This window comes from Talpa occidentalis, unplaced genomic scaffold, assembly GCF_014898055.3.
Source record: "Talpa occidentalis isolate TD23 unplaced genomic scaffold, MPIMG_talOcc4v2.1 talOcc4.8, whole genome shotgun sequence".
In the NCBI taxonomy this organism is placed as follows: domain Eukaryota; kingdom Metazoa; phylum Chordata; class Mammalia; order Eulipotyphla; family Talpidae; genus Talpa; species Talpa occidentalis.
In genome coordinates this window covers 81,210,972-81,227,901 of record NW_023605194.1, presented here as the reverse complement: position 1 = coordinate 81,227,901, position 16,930 = coordinate 81,210,972, and positions in this window count along the sequence as shown.

Below are 16,930 nucleotides of genomic sequence, written 5' to 3'. Positions count from 1 at the left end.
GGCGTGCGTGTGTGGGTGGCGTAGCGTGGCGCAGTGCAGTACAGTGTGATGCGGTGCAAAGGACGGAGGAGTGGAGCAGAGTGGCAGAGCGCTACAGAGTACGACATCGACTAAAAGCGGAGAGCATGAAGACACCAACAGGCCTGCTAGAACTGGTAATGGATCTACCCGGGATGGGTTGGTTGCACGACACAGGTACACGGCAGGCAGGGGTGGCAGGGGGCCAGGAGGCCCGCAAGTCTTCATTCGGGGCTTCTCTGGCGTTCTTCCTCCCCTTCTTTCTCCCCTTCTCTCTCTTACCTCTCTCTCCTGCCTCTGCTTCGCTTGGTGAATATCTCAATACTGCAGTCATGGCCCACAGAAGTAAGCAACACAACTTATAACAATGTAACAAATGCAGGTGCCCCATCAGGTAGGGCAATCCTAATGTGGGGAGGGCAGAAAAGCCTGAAAATCATTTACGCTACAGCCAATCTTGAAAACAAGAACAGATCAGTCCCCAGACTGATTTCAAAGTCACTATAAAGCAGCAGTAATCAAGACAGTGGGGTACTGGTACAAAGGATAGACATCCGTTCCCTGGGCACACAAAACTGCGTGAAAAAGAATCCCTATCTCCTGGAACTCAGAGCACATTTACATCTCTAATTCCACATTCACTTTATTGAGATTCATTCTTTCGAATATACGATGGATGAGTTCTATATGCAGCAGGCCTTTTGTGAAGCTCAGAGCTTAAACAGTCGAGTAGCCTGACTTTGTGACATTCATAATCTCTTGGGGAAAAAGAAAATTTAAGCCAACAAACTCATGATTTTAATGTATGAATTCTGTTTTGGCTTATAGTCCAATAACTCAAAAAATCTCCCACAACAAAAGTAGATATCCTAGTTAAGTATATATATATATATATATATATATATATAAACACAAATATACATACACTTAATTATCATATTTCAGAAGACAGCAGAATGCATATTATTTTCCCATATTTGGATTTGAATATTCTTGATATTTGAAGTTCAAAGAATTTTGTATTGCAATCAAAAAGTAGTTTTAGAAATTAAGTTTGCTTACTTTTTATAATCCTGATCAAAATGCTTAATCTTACAACCACAAAATGACAAGTTTTGATGAAAAATATTCAGTCTCAAAAATATTAAGACCCATTAATACTTATTTCCTCACTCTCTGATTCATCTTTCACCTATTCACTGATTTAACAAATATTTGCTAAGCAACAGCTATGGACCAATCTCTATAAGAGGTGTTGGAGTTAAAATGTTGAGCTACAGGTATAATTTCCATTACCAGGGTGTTTAAATAAACTGGCGGGGACTGACAGATATCATTCAAATTCAATAAAAGTACAATTATATCTGAGATATATTTGGTGTTATGGAAGCTTATCCTTGCCAATAAGTAATGCCTTTGGGAAATGCTTACATATATCCACACTTGTCTGTTTCCAATTTTTACTCAAATTGATACACTTTAAACACTACTGCTAGGTGAATTTTCTCTCAAGTAAAAATTTGGTAATTTTAATAATCCATGCATTTTTAGCAATCCCCTCTCCAAAAGCTAGAGTTCCTGCAATCATATTGTCACAAATTGCCATCTGTAGGGTAAATGGTTTTCAGGTTTTTCTGCCCTCCCACCATTAGGATTGCCCTGCCTGATGAGGGCACCTGCAGTTTTTACATTGTTGCAAACTGTGTTGTTTACTTCTGTGGGCCATGGGAGGAATATTGAGATAGTCATCAAGAGAAGCAGAAGCAGGAGAAGAGGCAGGAGAGAGAACAGAAAAAAAAGGCCAGTGAAGACTTGCTGGGGGCGTGAGGCCTTCTGACCTCCTGGCCCCCTGGCACCCCTGCTTGCCGTGTTCCTGGTTGCCACACTACATGTAAAAGCTCAATAAAAGCCTGAGAAAGCCACCGAGGGCTCCAGGACTCTCCTTTACCCTGTCTGCTCGGATCATAAAACCTGCTCAGTACCCTTCTTGCCCCTACACCATCTATTTGATCCCAACCTGACTTTATGCAACTCTCTCATTCCAACTCAACTGTATTTATTTTTTTCTACAAAAAAATCAGGATGGTTTTTATTTGATGACACAAGCTCTAAAATGTTTTGCCTCATGTATGCCCTTTTTTTCATAATCTGCCTACTTAACCATTCTTATAATTTGTGGATAAGGATTTCTGTTAACTTGAACCATCTCAGAGTTATCACCATGACTGTAACTTGTGATTGTTTTTTCTCACTCCCTGTTGAATAATAGACTCACTGGACCACTGAGTAGTCACAAAACAGTAAATTGGGAGCAGGATACAAAGCCACACTCTTAATCACTTCCCATGATGTTTTCAGAGTCCTATAAACAAAACAAAATACACTCATGGCATCTGCATAGCAGTTTTGTGGAAGCTGATTCTTAGTGACCAAGAAAAATCCTGTTATAAATTAATGGGAGAATTTAGCTTACCTATACCAGAAATAGATTTCTGCCCTTTTGTTATCTAAAAGTGCTGCTTTGAGGCAAATTGTCTAAGTTCTCTAGGGTTCAGTTTTCTCCTTAGTAAGGAAGGCAATAAAACCTATCTCTTATGATCATCAGGAGTGCTCACTGGTAGAATGAATGCTGAAATGCCCAGTACACAACTCACAATTAAAATGCCAATAATGTTGGGTAATAAATTCCTTCATAATACAGTGACTTAAAAACAGAATTGTTTATTTTTGCTTATTTCTGTGGGCCATTTGGGAGTCTGCTGATCTTGTAGAGCACAGCCAGTCTGTATTTTTAATTCATTAAGAGTTTGTTAGGAAAAATAGTGTGTCCACAATTTAAATTCCTAAAAGAAGATTTGTTTTAATTAGATCATCTTTAAGTTATTCACACCTTATACAAAGCAGCATACTGTTAGTGATATATCCTTGAAAAAATAAAACAGTAAGAATGTGGCATTTATTCTGGTAAGCCAACTGAAAAATAAAGAACATATACCTATGAAAATTCAGTTTCCACTTCTAAGTTTTAGCTCTAAATATATTTACTATCTTTATGAATAATTCAAAAAGAGTATCAGGTAAAGTTCCAAGTTTTTATAGTTTGAACCTTAGTAAGTTGATTATTATTGACTGTCTTTAATCTACTAAAACAGTATTTTCATATTATCCAATTAAATGAATAAAATTTTATAACACGGTAAAAGCTAAGTTAAAGGCACTGAATTGGGATAGTACTTGTCAATGATTTTTATGAATAATTCCTTACCTTACTTTTTATTGTGAGGAAGAAATCAAAAAATAATTAGGATTATAAATTATGAGTAAGAAATTATAATTCAAGTAAGGGACAGATATTGCTGCAGATCATTTCTAAAAGATATTATATTTGCATAGCAATATTTTTGTTTGCAAAGCAATTACATGTGCATAATCTCATTTGTTCCTCAAAAAAATCCTGTTATATAGGTAGGAAGCAAATTGTTGTAGATGATTTATCTCTATAAAAAAATAGTATATTTGCATAGTACTATTATGTGCATACTGGCTATATCAATGAATACTTCTAAAGAACAAATGAGATCATGACCATGAAATTCTTTGCAAATTAAAATAGTATATTTGCATAGTACTTTTAATTTGCAAAGAATTTCATGGTCATGATCTCATTTGTTCTTTAGAAGTATTCATTGATATAGCCAGTATGCACATAATAGTTATTCTCACAACAGGTTAAGTACAATTTTGTGGAGTAGTTAATGGACAGGGATTGTAAATATCAGCAAGAGATGCCACAGTAGAAAGTCTTCCCTGTTTAAGAAAAGTGATTGTCCACAAAAGTCATTGTTTTTTCAAAGCAGTCTGCATTTTATGTATCCAGTTCTTCCTTGAACAGCAGTTTCTCAAGCACGAGGAACTTTGTGGTTTTTTTCTTTAAATATTTATTTTTATTTATTATACATACAAGAACTGGGGTCTAGGCCAGAGATGCAGGGGATGAGAGGATTTACCAGAGAGAGTGGGGAGCAGAACAGGCAGATCTACTGAAATATACTGCTGAGGGGAGCAGCCAGGGAGAAAGAAGAGGTGTGCTGCGCCCTGTGGGTTAGCTCCCTGGCCAGGGATGGAACTCAGGCAGCAATGGCTGGGATAACTTGATAGCACTGATTATTAACCCTTGCACCACTAGGGAGGTCCATGCTGTGAAACTTTGATACTTCTGGCTTTTGCCTGGTAAATGCCAACACAACCTGCTGTCTTTAACAAACAACCAAAAATAGCCCCACACTATTTCCAATTGTTCTCTTTTGGTTCAGCACTCCAGTTCCAGCTGATACCTATTCCTAAATCATATAACAGTGCTTCCCAAACCAAGGACATTCACTTCATTGAACACAGGAAAAACAGTATTTGTGTGGCATAAAGGAGCAAACTGAGGGAATTTGGAGGAGTCTGTTGGGTTTGATGAAAAATATTTTCTTTACCTTATGAATTTATGTATATACATGTATGTGTGCATGAGTATATATATGAGATAAGTATAGATAAAATATATAATGCTAAAGAAGATATTATATATATAACTAGCTTTAAACTTCTATGTCACAGTCAAATTATTTGAATGGAATCTTGAACTTGCTTTCCCATCACTATTATTTTGGCATTTGGAAACACATCAGTTTAGCAGCAAATGTAGTAGAGAATATCTCTTCTGCTCTGCTGGCATACACTTCTCCCCCAACATTAAATGTAATTTAGTGTAATTCTATTTTCACTATGGATTATCTTCACAAATATAACATTCCACAGATGAAATGTCAAACATATGTGATACAGTGAAAGAATTTTGAATTACACATTTTTCATGTCAAGAATTTCAAAATAGCAAAAGAGCATTTCACCAATCACACAGAAATTATTCTATGATGATTCAAATTTTAACAAGAATAAAAATAACCAGTAAATACATTTAACTTTTTTTTTTTTTTTTTACTTTTTAAAAAAGATTTGTTTTTATTTATACAAGAACTGGGGTATAGGCCAGAGACACAGGAGGGTGATAGGATTCACTAGAGATAGAGTGGGGAGCAGAACAGGCAGATGGACTGAAGACACTGCTGAAGGTAGCAGTGGGCGAGGCACGAGGGGTCTGCTGCGCCATATGGGTATCTCCCTGGCCGGCTGGGAATTGAACCCACACTGCAGAGGCTGCGGACAGCTTCACAGTGCTGCACTCAACCCGCTGCGCCACCAGGGAGGCCCTTCACTTTCTCTTTTCAATATCAAATGTTTATCCTGATTTCAGAATCTTTTGTCAGTACACAATTTATTTTGAAGTGATTCTGTATCTTTAAGTTCACATACACAAATATCAGATAAGAACTATATTTTTAAAATATCTTTTATTTGTGAAACTTACAGAAAACCCATGCAACATGTATGTACAATTTAGCATGTAACTAACTATAAAGTGAAAACCCAAATAATAACTATTTAGTGAAGGAATAGAACATTGCCAGCTCTCCCAAAAGCTGCTATGGTACATGATCACATCGTCATAACTTTGTGTTTCTCTGCTCAAGATTATTTCTTAAAAAGGTAGTCATTTCACTCTCCCTCTCTTTTTCTATCACTCTCTCATGTTATAATAAAAGCATCCAATAGTAAATTGCTCATTCAGAGTAGCAGATAGAGATTATCTGAACATTATCTCTAGCCCCCAGACATCTAATAAGATCAAAGTAAATGATAGCAAGGTAATGATCTTAAAGGAAAAAGAAATTACCAAGTCATTATGGTCATGAATATTTTCTCTCTTCTTTGACTTGTTTCTTCTGCAAGCATAAATATTACTAATCAGTATACACATCTCTCCAATATCCTGTGTAAGAGAATCAGAATTAGATGTAGTTTGAAACGAAACGACAGTTGCTTAGAACACAGGGATAATTAATTTACATATTATATGTTAAAATGTAATTAACATGATTTTAAAAATGAAGTTCACCAAATTTGTGAATTCTCTTTCTACTAAACTCAGTATTAGAATGCCCCAAACAGAAGGATATTAAACCATCGTAAAGCCGAAAACGTTGGTTAGGGACATCTGGATATTGATTCTGATTCCCCAGGAAAGGATGTCTCCATGTTATTGCTGAATTTGAATCAAGAATCAAGGAAAATTGTTTTATAAAAAACCATGAAAATCTGCCCTCTCTGGTGACACAGGGGTTAAAGACAGCGCTATCAGGCTGCAGCCAGCCACTGCAGCTCTAGTTGGATCCCCAGCAGGCAGGGAGCAACCTCATGGCACAGCAGACCTCTCCTATCTAGCCCTCTGCTCCCCTCAGTAGTATACTTCAGTAGACCTATGATCAGCCTGTTCTACTCCCCACTCTCTCTGGTGAATCCTCTCACCCCCTACACCTCTGGCCTATATCCCAGTTCTTGCAGGTATAAATAAATAAATCTTTAAAAAAAAAACCACGAAAATCTAAAGAGGATGTGATAGTGTATTCATATTTTTAAAAATATTGATGAAGCCCCTCATTGCAAACTGAATTGCCAGAATAAGATGGAGCTCTCAATAGTGTTAAGATAGTGAATGGACAGTGTTACCAGCATTCATTAGCCCTTTTCAAGGTCTCTGGGAGTGTAGCACTCAGCTGCAACTGTTTTTGCTTGTGTGGCTGTGTTACCATTGCTAATATTATATACTTGCCTAATTAAGTTAGGAACTTACTATAAATTGTGTGTGTGTGTGTGTGTGTAAAAGAGACATTTCCTGAAAATGCTTAGCCTTGCTGAAATATTGCAGTTACAACCTTGTATTTCAATTGTTCTAATCAATAAACGTGAAAATAATGGGTATTTCATTATTTTATCTTTCTCATAGCTTCCTAGTAACTGAGAAATAACAAATGCCCAATTAATATCTCCATTGTTTCTCTTAAAACATTTAAATGTAAACTTGAGGAAGACATAAATACATGAAAATTATGTATGGATATTCTCTAGATTTACTAAAATTTTGACTATTTCTCCTACTACACTAAGGAGCAGATAATCTGTAGTTCTGTCATATAGTTGGTTGCTAGACAGGAATATTTACTTTCTATTTAACAGTTTATTATACCATCACCCCTAGATGTTTGCTTGCAAACTTGTAAATGCTGCATATATTCAACTTTAAAGTCCCACATGACACAAGCATGCAAAAATATGCAACTTTTTCACTATACTACATATTTTTTTCACTCTGAGACTGCTGACCAACCTGTTTCTGCAAACTTTGTAGTATACAAAACAAAAGGAAATAAAGATAAATCAACAATTCTAAGCAAATTATGAATTAATCATATCTCCAGCATCTGTTCAGAAAATATTTTTCTACTGGGTCTTTGTAACTTGCAACAATTCACTATTTTTTTGTTCAATATTATTCTATGTATCTTAGAATCTACAAATGGCACATATTGAATTGTATTAATGCAAGTGGTAAAAAGCTCAGTGGCCACTATATGCATTTGTATATCACCAGCAGTCACATTGCTTTCACTAAGAGAAGCCCAATTAACTCTAAAACAAAAACTTAAATCTAAGGTAAAATGAGGACCTGATCTGAATTTTATACAGCAAGGAGCTGTGTTAGTATAGAGTAAATAATTGTCAGGCTTTTCTGCCCTCCCTCCATTAGGATTGATGATGGATCGCTGCAGTCCTGAATGCATTCCTGATGGCGGGCACCTATAGTAGGATGTGGGCATACGTAGGTAGGTACACCTGGGATGAGACTGGGGCTTATAAGGGCGGCATCACAGTAGGAGCAGAACCACCAGGAGAACAAGAATGAGACCAGAAAGGGAACCAGTAGAGAAGCAGAGGCCACGAGAGAATGCCAGAGAGCCCAAAAGGAGTGAAGAATCGTGGGGGCTGGGGGGCCTGTCAGCCTCTGGCCTCCCTGGCATCCCTGCCTGCTGTGTACCTGATAAACTCAATAAAAGCCTGAAAAAGCCACCGAGGGCTCCAGGACCATCTCCCTCACCTGTCTGCCGTCAGAGAGATCCTGCTCCATGCCCTTCCTGCTGCTGCAGTTAGGAAATTCATAGCTAGGAGAATTCAACCTGCACACTCATTTGTCAGTAAAGAAATGTGCTTTTATGAGATAAAATGAACACTTGGACAAAATTAAAAGCAATATTTTAGAACTCTGAATATCTTTGAACTAAAGTTCAATGATTTCTGTTTCAATGTGAATATTCAAATGCAAAATAGCCCTTGAATACTTAAATGTGAATTTACATAGTTTGACTCTTCAGTTTTTGGGGACAGAGATGGCAAAATGGTATTATAAAAACAAAATTATTTATATTAACTGTTTTTCATATAATACTTTCCAAGAGTCTTAATTTCATACTGTGAATGTTAATGATATTTAATAGGTAAAACACTTAATAGATATATTAGAGAGATGACTGAGACTTGCTGTGATATGAGATCAGCAAGAATAAGGTATAGATGAGATTAATCCTGGCCCTCTGGCTAATCTTGAGCAGGCTCACACAGGTAAGAACAAACAAGTGGACATCAGTCTCCCAGGAGAGAAGCTAATTTTCAGAGAAAATAGCAATTTAAATCCTACATAGGGGGGAAATGCTGGCTGTGCATTAGGATGATTTAAAAATACTTAAAATATATGTACAATGTTGAGACATCATGATTTAATTGGTTTGGATTGTCAACTGTTACCTTTTAAAAGCTAAAGCTCCACAGGAAATTCTAATTTACAACAGGGATATGAACCACTGGGCCCAAACTAGAACTCACTTCCATTGCCCTAGAGAGCTCTAAAATATATTACTAGCTCCTTTATTACTGTTCTCTCTATGCCTAGATTGTGGCTGAGAATGGCTCCAGAGCATGTGACTTCACACAGGGATGAGAGGAAATCCAAGGTGACAAGATTAGGTAAGATCTCCTTACCCCTCAGGTAAGGTGGTATGATTACATTCAAATGCATCAAGGCTGATGTTATAACTCCGGGGGAAAAAAATTGGCTGGCAGCAGTAAAGTTAATCCTTGGTTCCTGGAAATGAAATTGCAAAGCAACCCACTAAAGTTTTACTTGATTTGTAGAACCTAAGTTTAACAACCATGAGCCTTTGATCTTAACTCCACTCTCATACCTAATAAAGATGATAGCATCAAGAGTACTTTGAATAGAGGAGAGTCCCAGTTCCTCCTTGAGGAATGTTACTGCAGTTGCAGCAAAGATTAGATGGCAAATTGTGTTTCTAGCCAACCCAGTGAGGCACCTCATTGCTAGCCCAGTGGGACTTGGACAAAACTTAATTTTAAGCCTACAAGTCAATCAACAATAAAGGGAGGGAACAAACCACTAAGATGAGCTTCAAAAGACCAGCACATAAGTGGGTGACTTTTGGATCCAGAGCTGCCCTTGTGTGTCAGCTCATGGCTTGGTGCATGCTGCCCCAGTGCAAAGTGAGTGCAGTGAAACATGCCTGATGCAAGATGTGACAATTGTGGCACAAATAGTGTAGAGAAGCCATCAATACTGTATACCCAAAACAAATTACTCACCCTTGATCATCATCTATGGCCTATAGTTTATTCTGTGATGATATTGGAAGCATTGCAAAGAAATCATTGATTTCAGACACAGATGAAAATTGTTTTCTATCTGATACAAAAAGATGTTAAATTACTTCACTAAGTTATTTCAAGGTTATATGAATTTGGTAATTGCTTTGGTAGCTCTTTTATGTAAAAAGTAAACACAAGAAGGATGTTGAAGAATATTGAATGATTGGGGAAGTCTGATTCTTTTAATACTGAAAAACTGCTCCAAGTCCAAAGAATTATGAAGCAGGGCAGATCTTGTCAGATTAGTTGTTTAAGAAAAAACTGCAAATATTGCAGGAGCTATTTTGCAATACTAAACTTTTGCTCTTACAGATTCTTAATAATGCATTTTAGCAGCTTGTTATTTATAGTACATGGACAGTAACATTTCAACAAGCTAAAAAATGAAAAAGAAAAAGAAATACAACTATTACAGCATGGCACCAAATGACCTAACAAAATTAAATATTTTTCTTAAGTGATTTTCACCTTTATTACTATCTAGCAAAATCACAGCCATATTGGCAAATAAACAGAAATTGTTCAACACGCAGATTTCTTGTTTCTAAAATACATGTTTTTAAAATATGTGCCCTGAAATACTTAGCATTCATTTCAAAGTGATCAAAGAACCATTACTTTTGTGTTTGAAATACTGACTTGTTTCTTAGTGGAATATCCTATTTAGTATAAATATTAATTTCACTAAAGTGAGTAATGTAGATTGCCCACACTAACTTGGAGGACATTGAGTAATTCAAAATAAAGAACGTTAGGGCCTCCCCTGGTGGCTCAGCAGTTGAGCGCTGGGCTGCGAGGCTGCCTGCAGCCTTTGTGGTGCTGGTTCGATCCCCGGCCGCTGGTGAGGGTCCCACATGACGCGACAGACCTCTCCTGCCATGCCCGCTGCTCCCCTCAGCAGTATATTTCGTCAGTCTGCCTGTTCTGTTCCCCGCTCTGGCTCTGGTGAATTCTCTTACCCTCCCGCACTTCTACTGTCCCAGTGCTTGTATAAATAAATAAATAAATCTTAAAAAAAAAAAAAAAACTTTATACAGCTACTTAAATAATTTTTTTGCAACATGTTTTCCAGTGGAAATATCAGCTACTTCATAGTTATTTCAAAGCATGCATTTTGCCAAAAACATTAAAGATCAATTAGTTTTCATTAAAAAATGATCATAAATTTCTAATTTCAAACCAAGCAGCTTAGTTGGCCTAAGAATATATAAAATTGAAGTCTTCTCAATAGTTATTTGTTTCTCAGTATATACTGTCCAAGTTTAAATTCTTAGCTAAGGTGATACATAGTTCCTTTATTTTTATGTAATTCCAAGTTATTTCGATATTTATATTTTATGTAAACTTATAAAATCTTTTATCCTAAAACTTTAGATCATTTTCTGCATTGAAAATTATTTTTCAGTTATGATTCCTTTTAACACCTTCATCTTATGAAAGATGTATATTTCATTTAGTATTTGTTTACTTAGTATCCCTTACTTAACTTTTCTATAAAGGAGACCTAAATTCTAGAAGTGATTCTTCTATTACATCACTGCTTGTAAGTGTATTTTTATCACTGATGAATACATTTAAATAAAAATAATGTTCATAGATTTAAATTTAAATATACTATAATTCTACAAACTTAAAAATTTAAATATGGAGAATATTATGAATACATAATATTTTAATTATCTGGAAATCTATTAATCTAAAATGCAGTTTAAGCTAGTAGTTAGACAAAAATATAAAACATAATTCTTCACTCTGTTAACGGAAAGTGTTCATCTGTCAAAATCATACCTTTAAATGATATTAGAATTTTTTTCTTGTATGTGTGTGTGTGTGTGTGTGTGTGTGTGTGTGTGTGATCCTCGCAGGCAGCAGGGGAACAAACCAGCGCTGCAGAGGCTGCAGGCATCCTCACAGCCCAGCGCTCAACCACTGCGCCACCAGGGGAGGCCCATGATGTTAGAATTTTTTAAGAGAGATGTTGTCTTTTAAATTATCGAGTAATGCCATGAAGGTCCATTTCTTGAGCCCCTCTAGGATACTCTGCTAGGACTTGGAAATATTAAAAGTTGTAAGTTCTGTTATAGGGCAGGGAGAGGGGCAGCCCAAACCCCGCAAACCTGCCTATTCTACATGGGTTCTGCCATCCGCCGCATCAACACAAAACATATGAGGCTTTAATGGGAAGGAACTTTAATAAAACTAGGAAACAATACAGGTAAGGCAAAGAGTCTAGTTTCTAAATGAAGCACCTACAGTGACCCGTCCCCTCCTGGGTAAAACTCCATCCAAATGGGATCGGCCCAGAACAAGGCCCCAAAGCCTGCCACAAGTCTAAAGCATCTTCCAGTGGGGACCCACAGAAAAGGGCCAGAAACAACCAGACAAGTCCGGAAGGAAAAGAGCAAAATCAACATCAAGATAAAAGCTGCCATGGTCACCTCCCCACAGGTCTCACCTACATCTGTGTCACCCCGTCCACAACCAAAAGACAAGCGCAGTTTCTTTACGTGTCTCTAGGCTCCATGCGCCTCCTCCAGGTCTCCTGGCTCCATCCTGCTTCCTTCCTCAGTCTCTTCTCCAGCTTCTCCTCTTCCTGCTCAGCTCCACCCTCCCTTGGGTGGGGCAGGGAACCTCCCCCTTTCCTGGGGACCACCCTGTTACAGTTCCAACTCTTGTCCTGTAGAAGATTAGTAAAGTTTAATATATGACAATAAGGGGCACAGATGAGCAATGTGCCTGCTACATTTAGAAAAATGTAAGTTTGACTTTAGAAGACTTTTAAGTCTAGGAAATAGTGGTAAGTAAATTCAGGAAGAAAAGCAGGAAATAGTTGATGACCCTTAAGTTTCCCTTAAGTAAGTAAGGCGTAATCTGTCATTTCAAATTCTGTTCCAAAGGCAGTGGTAAACCATTGAAGATCTTGGGGAGAAGAGAAGACAAGTTAATATCAGGTAATGCAGCAGTCTAAGAAAGTCTTGCTTCAGGTGCTGATGATATTAACATTTCATAGTTTTATATTAATTTTAGAAGGTACAAGAATGGACAAACTAATTTAAAAGTGAGAACTCTAATGAAGATATATTTCTTCTTAAAAATTAAAGAAATACATTCATGGGCCTCCTCAGTGGTGCAGCAGGTTGAGTGCTGCGCTGTGAAGCGGTCCCCAGCCTCTGCAGTGCAGGTTGGATTCCTAGCCAGCTAGGGGGAGACCCACATGGTGTGGCAGACCTCTCCTGTCTCCTCCGCTGTTCCCCTCAGCAGTGCTTTCAGTCTTTCTGCCTGTACTGCTCCAACTTTCTCTCTAGTGAGTCCTCCCACTCTCCTGCGCCTCTGGCCTGTACCCGAGATGTTATATAAACAAATAAATCTTTAAAAAAAAGAAATACATACATAAAATAGATCCTTTTATGAAAAAGAGAAAAGGCAATTTAAAACACTACAGTCTATATATTTTGATCAAATAAAATTTAAGATTAGTATCCTTGGCTCTGTTAACTAGATTTTGTTATCCATACACACTGCTTTTCAATTACTTCAATATCAATTGTATTGTAAATCGATGAAGAAAACTAATAGTGCACATTAAGCTTTATAATGCCATATCTTCTAGTGATTTATTATTTTTTGAATCAAACTAATGTTCACCCATCATTTTTTTTTTTTTGGATGTTGCTACCAAGTGAATTTTTTTTAAATAATAAATTTTTTATTTTATATTCCCCATACAATTGCAGCCCCCCCATTCTGACCCCAATCCCTCCCCTCCCTCCCCTTGCCCCCAAAAAAGTGTCTCTGTTTCATAGTTTTTTGTTGATTTTGATTTTCACTTTCTTATAGTTATTCATTTTCCTGGTACCTTATTTAAGTATTCTAGATTCCTGCTATGAGTGAGACCATCCGGTATTTTTCTTTTTCTTTTTGGCTTATTTCGCTGAGCATGATCCCTTCCAGCGCCATCCATGTTGCTGCAAATTGCATGTGTTTATCTTTTTTGAATGCTGAGTAATATTCCATGGTATATATGTACCACATCTTCTTGATCCAGTCATCTATTTTTGGGCATTTGGGTTGTTTCCAAAGCTTAGCTATTGTAAACAATGCTGCTATAAACATAGGGGTGCAGGTGTTCTTTGGAATTGATGTTTCTGTGTCCTTTGGGTAAATACCTAGGAGTGGAATTGCTGGATCATATGGAAGCTCTATGTTTAGTAGGTCCAGAAATCTCCACACAGCTCTCCATAGTAGTTGGATCAGTTTGCACTCCCACCAACAGTGCAGGAGAGTTCCTTTTTCTCCACACCCTCGCCAACATTTGTTGTTGCTATTTTTTTTAATATGTGCCATTCTCACTGGTGTAAGATGGTATCTCATGGTAGTTTTGATTTGCATTTCCCTGATGACAAGTGATGTTGAACATTTTTTCATATGCCTGTTGGCCATTTGCATTTCCTCTTCAGAGAAGTTTCTTTTTAGCTCTTCTGCCCATTTTTTGACTGGATTATTTTCTTTGTTGTTGTTGAGTCTCATCAGCTCTTTGCAGATTTTTGTGATCAGTCCTTTATCATTAGTGTTGTGTGCAAAAATGTTCTCCCAGTTGGTGGGGTTTCTCTTTGTTTTTGTTATTGTCTCTTTTGCTGTGCAGAAGCTCTTTAATTTGATGTAGTCCCAGCTGTTTATCTTTGCCTTCACTATCACTGCTTTGGGTGATGTGTCTGTAAAGATGTCTTTGATGTGCAAATCACGTAGTGTTTCGCCTATATTTCCTTCTATATATTTTATGGTTTCAGGTCTTATGTCTAGTTCTTTAATCCATTTTGAGTTGATTTTTGTGTATGGTGTGAGGTAGGGGTCAAGCTTCATTCTTTTGCATGTAGCGACCCAGTTTTCCCAGCACCATTTATTGAACAAACTTTCTTTGCTCCAATGCATAGTCTTTGCTCCTTTGTCAAAGATTAGTTGACCATAAATCTGTGGGTTTATTTCTGGATTTTCTATTCGATTCCATTGGTCTGTATGTCTGTTCTTGTTCCGATACCATGCAGTTTTGATGATTATGGCTTTGTAGTAGAGTTTGAAGTCTGGGAGTGTGATGCCTCCATTCCCTCCTTTTTTTTTCAGGAGAGCTTTGGCTATTCGGGGTTTTTTGTGATTCCATATGAATTTCATCAATAATTGTTCTATTTCTTTGAAGAATGACATTGAAATTTTGATTGGAATGGCATTGAATCTGTAGATTGCTTTTGGTAGGATGGCCATTTTAATAATGTTTATTCTTCCAATCCATGAACTGGGGATGTCTTTCCATTTCTTTGTGTCTTCTTCTATTTCTTTTAACAGTGTTTTATAGTTTTCTTTGTATGTGTCCTTTACCTCTTTTGTTAGATTTATTCCCAAATATTTGATTTTTTTTGTTTCGATAATAAAGGGGATGTTTTTTTTGATTTCTTCTTCTTCAGATTTATTGTTTGTGTATAGAAATGCTACTGACTTTTGCATGTTGATTTTGTATCCTGCCTCTTTACTGAACTGATTATTGAGTTGAATTAGTTTTTCTGTGGAGTTTTTGGGGTTCTCTATGTATATTATCATATCATCTGCAAATAGTGATAGTTTGACTTCTTCTTTTCCTATTTGGATTCCCTGGATGTCTTTCTCTTGTCTTATTGCTCTGGCTAGGACTTCCAGTATTATATTGAAAAGCAGTGGTGAGAGTGGACATCCTTGTCTTGTTCCAGATCTTAATGGAATTGCTTTCAGCTTTTCATCATTGAGAATGATACTGGCTGTTGGCTTGTCATAGATGGCCTTTATGATGTTGAGGTATGTTCCTTGTATCCCAAGAATTTCAAGGGCTTTTATCATGAATGGGTGTTGCACTTTGTCAAAAGCTTTCTCAGCATCTATTGATATTATCATATGGTTTTTATATTTCTTTTTGTTGATGTGTTGGATAAGGTTGATTGATTTTCGGATGTTAAACCATCCTTGTGTCACTGGAATGAATCCTACTTGGTCGTGGTGAATTATCTTATGGATACATTGTTGGATTCTGATAGCTAAAATTTTATTGAGGATTTTTGCATCAGTGTTCATTAGGGAGATTGGCCTGTAGTTTTCCTTTTTTGTGTTGTCCTTGTTTGGTTTTGGTATTAGTGTAATGTTGGCTTCATAGAATGTGTTTGGTATTGTCCCTTCCTTCTCAATTTTTTGGAAGAGTTTAAGAAGGATAGGCACTAATTCGTCTCTGAATGTTTGGTAGAATTCATTTGTAAATCCATCAGGTCCTGGGCTTTTGTTTTTGGGGAGGTTTTTGATTACCATTTCAATTTCGCTGCTTGTAATTGGTCTGTTTAGGTCTTCTATTTCTTCTTTATCTAGCGTTGGGTGATTGTAGAGTTGTAGGAATTTGTCCATCTCCTCTAGATTGTTAAGCTTGTTTCCATATAACTGTTCATAGTAGTTACTGATTATTCTTTTGATTTCTGCTGTGTCCTTTGTGATTTCTCCTCTTTCATTGATGATCCTGTTTATTTGTGCTTTCTCCCTTTTTTCCTTTTTGAGCCTGGCTAGGGGTTTGTCTATTTTATTGATTTTTTCAAAGAACCCGATTTTGGTTTCATTGATCTTTTGGATTGTTTTTTTAGTTTCAATTTCATTTATTTCTGCTTTGGTTTTTATTATTTCTTTTTTTCTACTGGTTTTGGGGTTTTTTTGTTGTTCTTTTTCTAGATCTTTGAGCTTCGAGATTAGGTAGTTTCTTTGAGTTCTTTCTTGTTTCTTGATGTGAGCTTCTATTGCTATATATTTTCCTCTTATTACTGCTTTTGCTGCATCCCATACATTTAGGATATTGGTGTCCTCGTTGTCGTTCAATTCAAAGAATTTTTTAATTTCTTCTTTGATCTCCTCATTAGTCCAGTGGTCTTCCAGTAGTGTGGTTTTTGATCTCCATGAGGTAGGAAAGTTCCTTGCCTTCTTTTTATGGTTTATTTCTAGTTTGATGCCTTCATGGTCAGAAAAGATGGTTGATATGATTTCAGTCTTGGTGTATCTGTTGATGTTTGTCTTGTGCCCCAGTATGTGATCGATCCTGGAGAATGATCCATGTGCGCTTGAGAAAAATGTGTACTCCGTTTTTTTGGGGTTTAGTGTTCTATAGATGTCTGTTAAGCCCAAATGCTCTAGGTCCTTATTTAGAGCTTTGGTTTCTTTACTTATTTTTTGTCTTGTTGATCTATCCATTGTTGATAGT